A 13409-nucleotide genomic window follows, 5' to 3' on the forward strand; every position below is an offset into this window, starting at 1 on the left:
AGCTTGGGAATCTAAACAAATACATCTGCTTCCTAAAGACAGGTTCCAGACTCAGACCCTTGACAGTTGTTTTGACTTAACTATTTGTTGTAACTTTTTAAAAACTAGTTTCACTGCCTCACACAAGAAGATGGCAGACTTGAATAATTTTTACGTAGATTAACTGGTCTTCCACACACCACAGCAAGGTAGTCATTCACCTGCTGGAGGATGCAGGTGAGAGGAGTCGGCTTATCAGCTAGAAACGGGGACCCTTTGTCAGAGTGCTGACTCTGTCTGGGTCTCGCTTCCCGTCCTCTTGACTGCTCCTTCTTCCATGCCTGCATCAGCCATTGAGTCAGTTGGGCTCATGGTCACAGAGTTGTCTTCCATTTGCCTTCCTGGAACCTCGGCACTCTTCCTTTCCGCTTGCAGTGCTTCTGTGCAGGTCTTTGGGTGCCTGTTGCATCCTTGAATGAAGGTGCTGAATGTTCCACAGGCCTTAGTCAATATTTTCCCAAACCCATTAGTGGAGAATAGCAGTCTTTGCCTGACTCTTGCCTAGTTTGGAAAGAGTAAATGTGTATATCCTGGAGGCCAGGCCTCAGGGGAAGAGAGCGTGTCTTTCAGCATTTCTTTAATTAGGAGCCTTGTAATTCAATGCAGGTACTCGTTTGTGCCCAGTTCTTTCATCACATCAATTAGCACAGAAGGAAACAATTCCCATCTTCATCTAAATGTCCCAGAGCTCTTAAATCTCATTGCACTTTCCTGCCAGTTCTTAGGACAGGCAATGTCTTAACACAGTCTCTGGAGGGGACTTCTAATTATGCTCTTACCTAGTTTTGCCTCACTATGATACGGCTTTCAATCCTCGGGGCCTCTTGGCAGTAAGCAGCTCTGTCTGGTGTAATGTTTGGGTAATGCCAGTTAACTCAGAACTTTTTCCTCTCTAGAGAACCAGTGAAGATCAGTTAAGTGTCTTACATGGAATTAGGCTTTGGGAAGACAGACAATAAGACATAGTACTGTCCTTAAAGGAGTAAAGATCAAGGAGGAGAGACAGATGTAAACAATAAATAAGATAGCTAATATGGCCAGTTAATCCATTTAGGAAGTCTCAAGGGCAGAATGATGAATTTGGAGAAGTCACAGAAGGCCACATGAAAGAGGTGATGCAAGCCAAGGTAGCAACACTACAAGCTTCTGTGTAGTGTTGAATGAGCACGCCAATTCTGACAGTAAGGTATGAAACAATACGTCCCATTCTCTGACACATAGGAGATTAAAGCTGGAGGGGTGAAACTAGACATTGTATAACACACACACACACACACAGAAATGCTTCACATACCAGTCTCAGTTTAAATGTTAATTGAAGTTGATGAAATTTGCAGTTGGGAAAGGTAACCCGTGCCTCACGGTAGAATGGAATAAAGGGGTCCTGTTTATATTTGCTATATAGTAAACCATCAAAAACATGGTGGTTTAAAACAAAACCACAATTTATTTAGTTTACAGTCCTGTTGATGGACAATTTGGGCTGTGTTTAGCTGGGTTTGCTGAAGTGTCTGCTCCCAGTTTGGCTCTGAGTTGACCTGCTCTTCACTCAGGCCACACACACCGGCCGTCTGGGCGGGGCCTGCCTACGTGCTGCCATGGAAGGTTCAGAGGAGCGTGAGCTCCACTGTGCAAGTGTTTATCAAGTCCCAGTTTGTCATGTTTGCCTTGCACTCCATTGCCCAGTGCAGTCACGTGGGTAAGCCCAGAGTGGGAAGGGATTCAGAGTTACACAGAAGGAATGAGCACAGGAGAAGGAAGAAATGGTAGCTATCTTTGTAGTCATGACAGGGACAGTGTATTGCAAGTGTCCAATGGCAGGGGATAGCTTTATATACAGAAAATGGACATATAATAAAGTACATTTATAAAATACGCAATTAGATTAGTATTGATTTCTGTACATTTGTGATGCCATCATCACAATCAACTTATTGAACCCCCTGAACTTACCTCATATCCCTGCATAATTATGGCCCCCTGCGGTGGACAGGCAAGGTTTTTGTCCTCTGGAGTTTTGAGGTGTTAAAATTTGTTCATCTATTTATTCAACAAATGGCATTAGTCTTTCTATTCCAGACCTAAGGCCTCCTCCATGCAGTCTCTCTTGACTAGAGACTGGTATCTTTTGTTCCATTTTGTTCTGGGCCTTAGAAAAACCAAGGTCTTCACTTCACTTCACTTTTCCTGCATTTTCCTTTCCTTGATTCTTCTGAGTCGTGGTAGACCAGTGGTTCTCATCCAGGAGTGGTTTTGCCCCTTAGGGGCCTTGGGTAATGTCGGGAGACATTTTAAAGTGTTAATGACTGAGGTGTGAGGGTGGGGGAAGAATTACCTGGCTCCAAATGTTAACAGTAACATGGTTGTAAAACCATGATAGAGTAATAGTTTTCTCTACCAGGAACCAATGAAAAGATGAAAAGATGGAGGACAAATCAGTGCTCTAGGCTCATCAGTAGGGTCCTGTTCTCTTGGCTTCATCTAATCTGCCCAGGTCACCAAGGCCAGGTGATCCATAGAATGGTTGCTAGTAAGACATTGTGGCACTGAATAAAGTGATTTTATTTCAGAAGCAATCAGCTTGTGTCTCACTCTTGGACACCTGTGGCAGAAGAATGCAGCTGGGTTGAACCTTCCAGGTTCCAGCATCCTGCAAATAGATCTGCCTCCTTTTTGCACAAGATGGGAGCACAGATAAATAAATGCTGTCTGTGTTCATAAACATGATGCCCACTTCATTTTGAGAATCTATGTATTAGACACCTAATGATAATTTTCTGTAATCATGCCAACAACTATTTATACAAAGAATCTGAGTCAGTATCCTAACAAATGTTAAAGTGAGGAGTCGAACATTGGAATCTGCCTTATCTAAATCCAGTGATCACCAGGAGGGTTCCACAGTCAACAAGATGACCCAAGACAGAATTTTTTTTTTAAAGTTTTTAATTTTTGCTCTCAGTTTAAAAGATTCTCCACAAGGAGCTGAACCAGTGTAAAAGATACTTTGTTTTCAGTTCCCTGATGTAGGGAGTCCTTGTCTGGGGCCATTTCCTGGTCTAATCCTTGGTCTCTAGGTCTAGGAAAGTTCTCTCCTGGACTCTACAGATCTGACCAGCACACAGTATTAGGACTGAGGCTAGCATAGGGCCCCCTCCCTTACATGGCTTTCTTGGTGCACTTGAGTCAGAGTTCCGGGCGTGTGCTCGGTCCCATATAAACCCATAGCCTGATCAACTCTCTAGCCAGGTTTTCTAGCTCTGTTCTGCTGATAATGGATCCCTCCCCTGCACTGTATAGCATCTCTTGTCCCCACCCATGGCATGCAAACTATTGTAGTTAATAGGGTTAAAGGGACAGAAGAGTCCCTGGCTGGCTATAATCTCAGCACTTTTGTATGTCAACATAGAACTTGGTGGCCCTCCTGGATCCCATGATGACTAATAATTACTAAATGATTGTGTCAGACACTGTTCTGGCTCTCTTACATACTACATTTAATCCCCACCAGACCTCTTTAGGAAATATGCTATCGTCCTTATTATTATGGATGAAGATATGGAGGCACAGAGAAGTAACTTGGGCAAGATTGTACTATTAGCGAATGATGAAGATATTTGAGCCCAGAGCCCTTTTAGCCACTATGCTCACCACCCCTCAAAATATGATAAGTGCTATGAAAACTGGAATGAGTAGGAGGATGGTGGCCAGGGTAGGCCTCTGAAGAAATGACCACTTTGATTTGAAGGCTAACTGGGGAGAAGGAGCCAGGCATGTGAAGACTTGATGAAGCATGAACCAGGCGAGGAATAACAGTGGATTGTTTTGGATTGTTATTTCAGATCTGCTGCTCCAAAGCAAGATACAATAAGTAAAATTTTATGGGGTCAAGGAGGTCAATATGAGACAGTCTAGATAGATAATGATTCCAGAAAAACCAGGGGAAATATGGTCCAGCAGACATGGAGCTTTGACCTAGCTAGCACATAACAGAAGGGTAAAGATGATTCAATAATGTGCAAATATTTGTCATTCCCTCTTCTCCCCTGCTGCATTCCTTGACTTGCTTTTTCCTTTCTTGAAAGCATTGTTGAAATAGTTTATTTTCACAAGAAGTTTAGTTATTGATTGGTCATTCCTTTTCCTTTGTAGATGGCGAGTCTTGGTGTTTGTTACTTCAAGTTTGTTTTTGGATCAGCAATGACTTCTGGTATATTGTGCATAGTGTTTTTTCTCTGTCTTTACACTGCATTTTCAGGAACACTAATGATCAACACTTTGGATCTCTGTTGTCCTTAACTTTCGTGATCTCACCAAGAGTTCACTCCTCTGCTGAAAAGTCTCCTCAGAGCCTTTTTTATGTCCCTGTTTCTCAGGCTGTAGATGAAGGGGTTCAGCATGGGGTGACCACTATGTACATTACTGAAGCTATTGAGCCCTTTCTGGAGGGGTGGGCTGTTCCAAAAGTGAGGTAGACTCCAAGGCCAGCACCATAGAACAAGGAGACAACTGGGAGGTGAGATCCACAGGTGGAAAAGACTTTATATACTTACCTCCAGAAGATGAAATACCCATTATGGAGGAGAGCAGGCAAGCTTGAGCATCTGAACAAGTTCACAGAAGAAGTGGGGGATTTCTGTCCCTTAGCAAAAGGACACCCTCAATACCATCAAACTTTGCAACAAAGAATATGTTAGGCAGATTAACCAAGAGAGCAGAAGCAGGAGACTACAAAGGCGAGGGTTCATGATAGTGCAAGGGGTGACAGATAGCCAGAAACCGGTCATAGGCCATCACTGTCAGTAGCAAATTATCTAGATCAGCAAAACCCAGGTAGAAGTACACCTGGGTGAGGCAGCCTGCATAGGTTATGACTTTGCTCTGTGAATATTCAGCATCTTTGGGACGGTGGTAGAAGTGAAACAGATGTCTACCAGGGATAGATAGGTTAGAGAGGAAGAAGTATATGGGTGTGTGGAGGTGGGGGTCATATCTGATAGCCAGGATAAGAAGCAGGTTTCCTGTAACACAGACTAGGTACATGTAAAGGAACAATTCAAAGAGGAGGGGCTGCGGATCCATATCTTCTTAAAGTACCAGAAGGATGAATTTTGAAGTAGTTGTTTGGTTCTCTGCTTCTATATACATTTGTGGGAATTGCCTGGAAAGAGGCAAGAATAATGTTAGAACAGAAATGGACTCATCCTTTTCACACTCATTCTTTCCTTATGTTTTATGTTTGTATCTAAGAATTTTGTTTTCTTTCAAAATTAATGAGAATCTCTTCAATAATACCCTTCCTTCCCTGCTTCCATCACTACTACTGGGGACACCTCTTTAAAATGGAAGTCCCATGCCATTCAGGGTTCTCCTTTGCATTGTTCCTGACTCCTGGCTAGTCTTCCTCTTAAGTAATTCCCATGAAAGGACAATCAGCCTTGTAAATATCTTTCTTCCTTGTAGCTGTGGTTTCTTCTGGTTCCAGGAAAATGTAGAGAATAGTCAAGAAGTACACTAGCCCTGGCCAGTTAGCTCAGTTGATTAGAGCAACGTCCTGAAATGCCCAGGTTGCAGGGTTGATCCTTGGTCAGGGCACATATGAGAAGCAATCAATAAATGCATAAATAAGTGGAAGAAAAAATGAATGCTTCTCTGTCTCTCAAATCAATCAAAATAAATTTTTATAAGACACTAGCCAATATTATAATTTAATTTACAATATAGATATATCATAAATCAACCCATAAAATATAATAATAAATAATATTTAGAAAACTCAATAACTTTTTAAATACCTAAGAATAAGTAGCTAATAGAAAAGAGAGTGACTGGCAAAATTGAAAATGAAACACTATTAGAAATGAATATAGATAATATATTTATGTGACCTCTTGAAGTATAAACACTTCCTAAGCAGAGGATCAGTGAAAGCAATCACAAAGGAATAGCTCAGTAATTTAAAGTACATAAATCACTTGTTTGTCAATAATACCAAAAGACATTAAAAGGCAAATTAAAATCTAAGGAGGGGGGAGAATTTATAATTTATCAAAAATGTAAAAGTACAGTAACTTAAAAATAAGAAACAGAAAAAGTAATCTAAATATAAGGGGATAATAACATGACAGTGCTCAAATTTCATACTAATCAATGAAAACTAAGAATTGGGTGTCATTTTATAGCCTTTTTAAAGAGCATTTTTCAGTTTACAGAAAAATTGAGCAGCAAGTACAGTATAGAGTTACCATATACTACCCTCACCACTGCCCCACCCCTCAGTTTTGCCTATTATTAATGTCTTGCATGGGTTGTTATATATTTGTTATGATTGATGAACTGATATTGATGCTTTATTATTAACTACAGTCTATAATTTACATTGGGGTTATCTTTGTGTGTTATATTGCTTTATGAGCTTTGCCAAATGCATAATTTATCCACCACTATAGTATTAAGCAACTGAAATCCCTTGTGTCCACCTGTTTGTCCCTCCTCTCTCCAACCAATGGCAGCCACTGATCTCACAATCACTATAATTTTGTCTTTTCGAGAATGTCAGATGGTCAGAATGATGCAATGTTTTCAAACTGGCTTCTTTGACTTAGAAATATACTTACGTTTCCTCCATGTCTTTTGTGGCTTGATAGCTCATTTCTTTTTATTGCTAAATAAGATTCCATTGTCTGGATGCACCACAATTTGTTTCCCCATTTCCTATTGAAGAACATCTTGGTTGATTCCAATTTTTGGCTTTATGAATAAAGGTACATAAAATTTGTGTCCAGGTGTTTATGTGGATATAAGTTTCTAACTCACTTGGATCAACACTAGGAGTGCAGCTGCTGGGTCATGTTTTCCTTAAAGAAATAACAAAAAGAAAAAAGAAAAATCTGGCCCTGGCCATTTGGCTCAGTGGTAGAGTGTTGGCCCAGTGTGTGGATGTCTTGGGTTTGATTCCCAGTCAGGACACACAGGAGAAGCACCCATCTGCTTCTCCACCCCTTCCCCTTTCACTTATCTCTCTCACTTGCTCTTCCCCTCCTGTAGCCATGGCTAGTTGGAGCAAGTTGGGCCTGGGCATTGAGGATGGCTCCATGGCTTCACCTCAGGCACTAAAATAGCTCGATTGCTGAGCAATGGAGTAATGACTCCAGATAGGCAGAACATCACCCCACAGGGGGCTTGCAGGGTTGATCCCCATCAGGGTGCATGTGTGAGTCTGCCTCTCTGCCTCCCCTTTTCTCACTTAAGAAAAAAAGAGAAAATATACCACTTTTAATGAGAATATGAAATGTTGGTGATTGGCATGGCAGTGTATAAAAAGGCTCCTTATGGCTTAGATATTCTGGATAGTTTGTTAGTAGTAAGTATTAAGAACCTTCCAAATATATGTATAGACTGGGAACCCTTTATTTTTTATTTTTATGTTTGTATTTTTCTGGAGTGAGAAGCGGGGAGGCAGAGAGACAGACTCCCTCATGCACCCAACCATGATCCACCTGGTAAGCCCAACTAGGGGGTGATGCTCTGTCTGGGACCTTGCTCTGTTGCAACCTGAGCCACTGTAGCACCTAAGGTGGAAGCCATGGTGCAATCCTCAGTGCCCAGGCCAAATTTGCTCCACTGGAGCCTTGGCTGTAGGAGGGGAAGAGAGAGATAGAAAGGAGAGGGGGAAGGGTGGAGAAGCAAATGGGGGAACTTCTCCTGTGTGTCCTGGCTGGGAATCAAACCTGGTACTTACACATACTGGGCTGATGCTCTACTACTGAGCCAACTGGCCAGGGTCAGGAACCTTCTATTTTAATTCTAGAAAAATAGCTTTCAGATTAGCCAAAAAAAAAAAAAAATTGTGGGTATAAGACTGTTGATAACATCATTATTGCTTATGGTACCTTAGAATGCACTAGTGGTACAGCACTATTGTCATACTATGCTGTTCAGAGCATTGCTGTTTGTGTCTACTGTTTATAGTAGTGAAAGTTTTGGAATGACCCAAATGGAATGGTTGAAAAACACTAATAAATATGACAAAGTATTCATGTTATAATGTTAAGTGGGAAAAATAGAACAGAAAGCCATTCCTATAGAACATTAGCTGTTTGGAGATGAACTGTAACTGTAAAGAAATTCACTAGAATGTTCACATTGCTTATATCTCTAAGGGATGAGATTATGAGTATTTATTTTCTTTCTTTTTTAAAAATTTTCTGTACTTTCTTAATTTTCCACAATTAGCATCTATTATTTTGTGATCAGAAAAAAATTATTTGTAGAGAAGTATAATTATATCTTAGAACAGATTTCAGTATAGCTCCTCTATTCTCCATTTTCCTGTGGGTCAGATCAGGTACAGAGTAATCCCTCAATAAAAGATAGTTTATCATCGTGAGCCATTATGATAGTATTTGGAAGATGAAAGAAAAGAGAAAGCTGGAGTAAGAGAAACCAAAATTTAGAGATGAAAACAAGGAAAAGAAGCTGTGTAATAAGTCTGAGTGCTTCAGAGAGACCAAACCAGCAGGAGGTGTGTGTGTGTGTGTGTGTTCGTGCACGCACGCGCGTGTGCAGAGAGTGATTTACTGTAAGGAGTTGGCTCATGTGATTATGGAGGCCAACAAGTCCCAAGATCCACAGTTAGCAAGCTGGAGACCCAGGGGAGCCAATATGTTGTTTCAGTCTGAGCCTAAAGGCCTGAGAACCATGAGAGCTGATGGTGTAAATTCCAGTCTGAAAGCTGAAAGGCTTAAAACTCAGGAAGAGCTGATGTTTCCCTTCTACTCTGAAAACAAGAAAAGAAACACTGTTCCAGCCCAGAGACAGGAGGAATTCTCTTTTACTCTGATTTCTTGTTCTATGTAGGCCCTCAATTTATCAGATTAGGCCCATGCCCATTAGGGAGGGCAATATAGATTCAAGTGTTAATCTCATTGAGAAACACCCCACAGACACCTAGAAAAATGTTTTAGTAAATACGAAGTCGTCCTTCACCATATTGCGGTTCACTTTTTGCGATCTCACTGTATTGAATATTTAAAAATTGTATATATCTAATTTTATATTATTAATTTCTTGCTATATCACAGGATTTTGTGATATATGGGTATTTTTATATATTTACTATTTTTGCAGTAAAATAAGCAAAATAAGTGTGTGAAAGGTTAATAACTGTGGGAAAGGTTTATAAGAGTGTGGGGAGGGTTTATAAAGTCTTAAAAAATATATAAATAATAAATTAAATACAAGGTCGTTACTTTGTGGATTTTTGCCTATCGCTGGGGGTTCTGGAACCTAACCCCTGCAATAGACAAGGGACCACTTTAATTTACCATCACAAAATCATATAGATTCTAATTGATGTGTTCAATTCAAAGGACTAAAATGATCTGCACCTGGCTGCAAGGACCATGAGTCTGATTATGAATTGGAAATAACACCCAATGTCTTTAGGCTTCTGTGATGGGAGGCAGAAATTACTGATGACTCTAGCCAAGAATTGGAGATAGTTATTTTGATATTGAACATGTGGTAGTGGAAATGGTGTGTGTGTATGTGTGTAGCATACAGAATAAAATATGTGGTTTATGGAATATTTTTAAAATATGGGGAAGTACAATGATCCTAGCTGAGAAATAAAAATTTTATTGCTTCAGGATTCCTAGGCTTATAGGAGATAGGCAAGAGGAACTTTGTGGGGACACCCAAGCCTTAGGCATGCAGCAGGACATGGGGAGTCAGGAATGGGTGAGGATGGCTGTTGCTGCAATGCTTTTCCAGAAAATAGATGAATATATTAAAATTATTATTTAGGAACACTCTGTCTTAGGTATCAAAAATGGCAAAATAAACTGCCACTGGACATTGCTTCACTCACTGATGCTGCTTTAATTTAAGTCCTGCTAACCTCTCATCTGTGTCACAAAGAGACTGACACCCTTCTGGCCCATTCTGCAGGGGATGCCAACATAGTTCCAATCTCAGCATAGTGTGTGCCTTAAAAATTATTCAGTGGCTCCACATCCCCCCAGGAGGGAGTCCAAACTCCAGTGCCTTCCATGATCTGACCCCTGTCCTATTGCTCCATCTTCATCTCCCATTCCACCACCCACTTCCTGGCTTCTAATCGATCCTTTGTAGTAAGGAGGATATTCCCCAAAACTTTTCAGTGAGGCAAAAGGATGACTATCACTCTAATGCAGTGGTTCTCAAAGTGTGCACCAGGGTGCACTGGTGTGCCCTAGAAGATTTCCAGGTGCACCATATGGTATTCTGAGAAATATATGCCTGTTGGGGACCAAAAAACCAACAGGGTTTTTGGAGTTTAGATTTTTTGGGGACAGAGGTTTGGGGAATTGGCTGTACACTGACAGTCTGCCCAGCCCCCTACCTCACTTGCCTGATTAGGTTGCAAAAGGCTGTTAAGCTATGGTGCTGGATTGTTTACACTACCCCTCATATTTCCTGGAAAGACTGGAGGCAAGTTTCTTCTATCCTTGTTTGGTGTAAAGTTAAGATGATATGCACTTGGTAAAATTCTTGGGTTGCCTTGGAAACATGATAAAAAAGCTCATTGATTTGCTAATGGCCCACTTTACCCTATAAATAAAGCAAGATGCAGTTTTTGGGCACACTTTGTTCTTGCAAGCAGCAATTACAGGGGCTTCCTGACTCCATGTTTTCTTAATTTCATGTATTTTCTTAATCCACACCATTCCCACTTGGGACCTGGAATTACTAGCTGTGCTGGTTTGAAGTATGTGTCCAGATATAAAAATAAATATAGTTACTCTATTATACCATTTCATTATGGAAATACCGCAATTTTTGTTAACACATTATTATATTTATTATTAACACATCATTATATTATTTTTAGATAAATACACCCAAATAAAATGGATAGATTTCTCAAAAAGAAGCATGATATTGAAGAATCTGATTCTGGAAGTGAGCAAAAGATAGTGTAAGTAAAATAGGACTTGAAGGCTGATGGGCAGAATTTAATTTATAGCATTTTCCATCACTTAACACTGAACAATATGATTGAATTAGAAACCCATTCATGAAGGCTTCGAGTGATTTTGGTTTAACATTAACAGAAGAAGAATGGCAGCTATATCCACTGATCGTGGATTGATGGATAAACATAAGGAATTGTCTCTTGAAGCCTTTTGGATTTCTATAAAAGAAGAATATGTGGCAATATCTAAAAAAGCTTTGAACATTTTACTACAATTTTCAACATCCTATTTATGTGAATTAGAATTTTCTATACTCAACACAATTAAGAGTAAAAAGTGAGGAATTCTTCAATATATTGACAAGGAAATGAGAGCTTGCCTTTCAAATATATGCCCAAACATTGAAGAAATTGCTAGGACACATCAGGCTCATGTTTCTCATAAACACAGGAATGAAAAAAAAAAAAAAAACATTCACACTGAAACCTGCTGAATTTACTAAATCTTACTACAAATATATCTATAAATATAAAAAGATAACATTTGAGTTGGACCTGAAGATGGCAGCGGAGTAGGCAGATGCACAGACTCCCAGCTCACACCACAGAACTGGATTACAAATTAATTTAAATCAATCAGCATGAAAAACCAACTCTGGACTACAAGACCAGCTCTCAAAAACAAAAGAGCAAAGAAGAAGCCACACTGAGCCTGGTAGGGAGCACCTAGGAGTGGTGAGTCTCCCCTGCTTACAAGAACAAAGGGGGTGTGAGGCTGAGAGCCCAGAAGGGCTCTCATTCCAAGGAAAAGAGTAGTAAATATCACTCACAGCCACTTGCCTGGGGACCTGGGAACCAGGTGTGTTGAAAGGGCTGGCTTATCTTCCAAAAGGAAAGGGGGGAGAGAGAGACAGATGGTTATTGGCAGAGGAATGCAGGGGAGGACCTGAGAAGCTGACTCATCTAGTGCTGGAGGCAGCCATAGCTGGGGGAAGGGTTGATCCTTCCACATCACACAAGACTAAAGTGCTTCTGGATTATACATCTCCAAACATCTCTCCAGCTCCAATCAGTGCAACAAGACACAGCTGAAAACAAGAAGTGGGGAGGGGGTAGTAACTCAGGTCTCCATGGAGATCTGAGATACAACTCCCCCTACTGAAGCAGAGAAACCACCCTGCCCCCCAGAGAGAGTAACTGGCAGAAGAGGCCTTCAGAGTCTCAGGTTACATCTACCGCATTCCTGGATACAGTTTCAAATAAGCCCCCTGCTGAGATAAGTAAAAAAGACTATCACTTGTTAAGAAAACAAACAAATCAAGACTTCAAAGCAGCCCAAATCTGAAAGTAGATTACAAATAACAGCTGATGCCAACCCAAGAAGACCTAGAAATAACACAACTGAAAATTGGAGGCAGACAACACCAATCCTAGACTCAACCAGACCTACAAACAACACACCCAAACACAGACATAATGAGAAAACAGAGAAATTCAATCCAAATGAAACCACAGGAGAAATCTCCAGAAAAAGATATGAGTGATATGGAAATAACCAAACTGCCAGATGCAGAGTTTAGAAAAATGATTGTTAGGATGCTTAGAGATCTTAGAACAACAATGAATGATCATTATGAACACCTAAATAGATAGCAAGTATAAAAAAGGACATTGAAATATTAAAAAAGAATCAGTCAGAGATGACAAATACAATATCAGAAATGAAGACCACAATGGAAGGAATTAAAAGCAAGACGGATGAAGCTGAGTATTGAATCTGATTTGGAGGACAAGATGAACAAAGGCACAGAAGCAGAACAGAAAAAAGAAAAGAGACTCAAAAAGTCTGAGGAAACTCTGAGAGAGCTCTGTGACAACATGAAGAAAAATAACATCTGCATCATAGCGGTTTCTGAAGAAGAAAAGAAAGAACAAGGGATAGAAACTTAATCAAATTATAGCTGAAAACTTCCCTAAATTGATGCAAGGAAGGGTCTCACAAGTTCAAGAAGCACAGAGAACTCCATTAAAGAGAAACCCAAGAGACCTGAAGATGGCAGTGGAGTAGGCAGATGCACAGACTCCCAGCTCACACCACTGAACTGGATTACAAATTAATTTAAGAACTATCATCATGAAAAACCAACTCTGGACTACAAGAACAGCTCTCAAAAATCAAGGAGCAAAGAAGAAGCCACAACAAACCTGGTAGGGAGTGCCTGAATCTCCCCTTTTTACAGAAACGGGGGGGGGGTGAGGCTGAGAGCCCAGAAGGGCTCTCACTCCAAGGAAAAGAGCAGAAAATACTGCTCACAGCCAGTTGCCTGGCGACCAGGGAATGAGGTGTGTTGAAAGGGCTGCTTGTCTTCCAAAAAGAAAGGGGAGAGAAAGAGACAGATGGTGAGGGGCAGAG

The 13409-nt window shown here is 40.5% G+C and overlaps 1 pseudogene; it reads right to left on the bottom strand.

Moving 5' to 3' along the window:
* Positions 1-83: 83 nt before the first annotated feature.
* Positions 84-5187, bottom strand: LOC136333380 (olfactory receptor 7D4-like; annotated as a pseudogene).
* Positions 5188-13409: the final 8222 nt, after the last annotated feature.

Source organism: Saccopteryx bilineata, chromosome 1 (genome assembly GCF_036850765.1).
Source record: "Saccopteryx bilineata isolate mSacBil1 chromosome 1, mSacBil1_pri_phased_curated, whole genome shotgun sequence".
NCBI lineage: Eukaryota > Metazoa > Chordata > Mammalia > Chiroptera > Emballonuridae > Saccopteryx > Saccopteryx bilineata.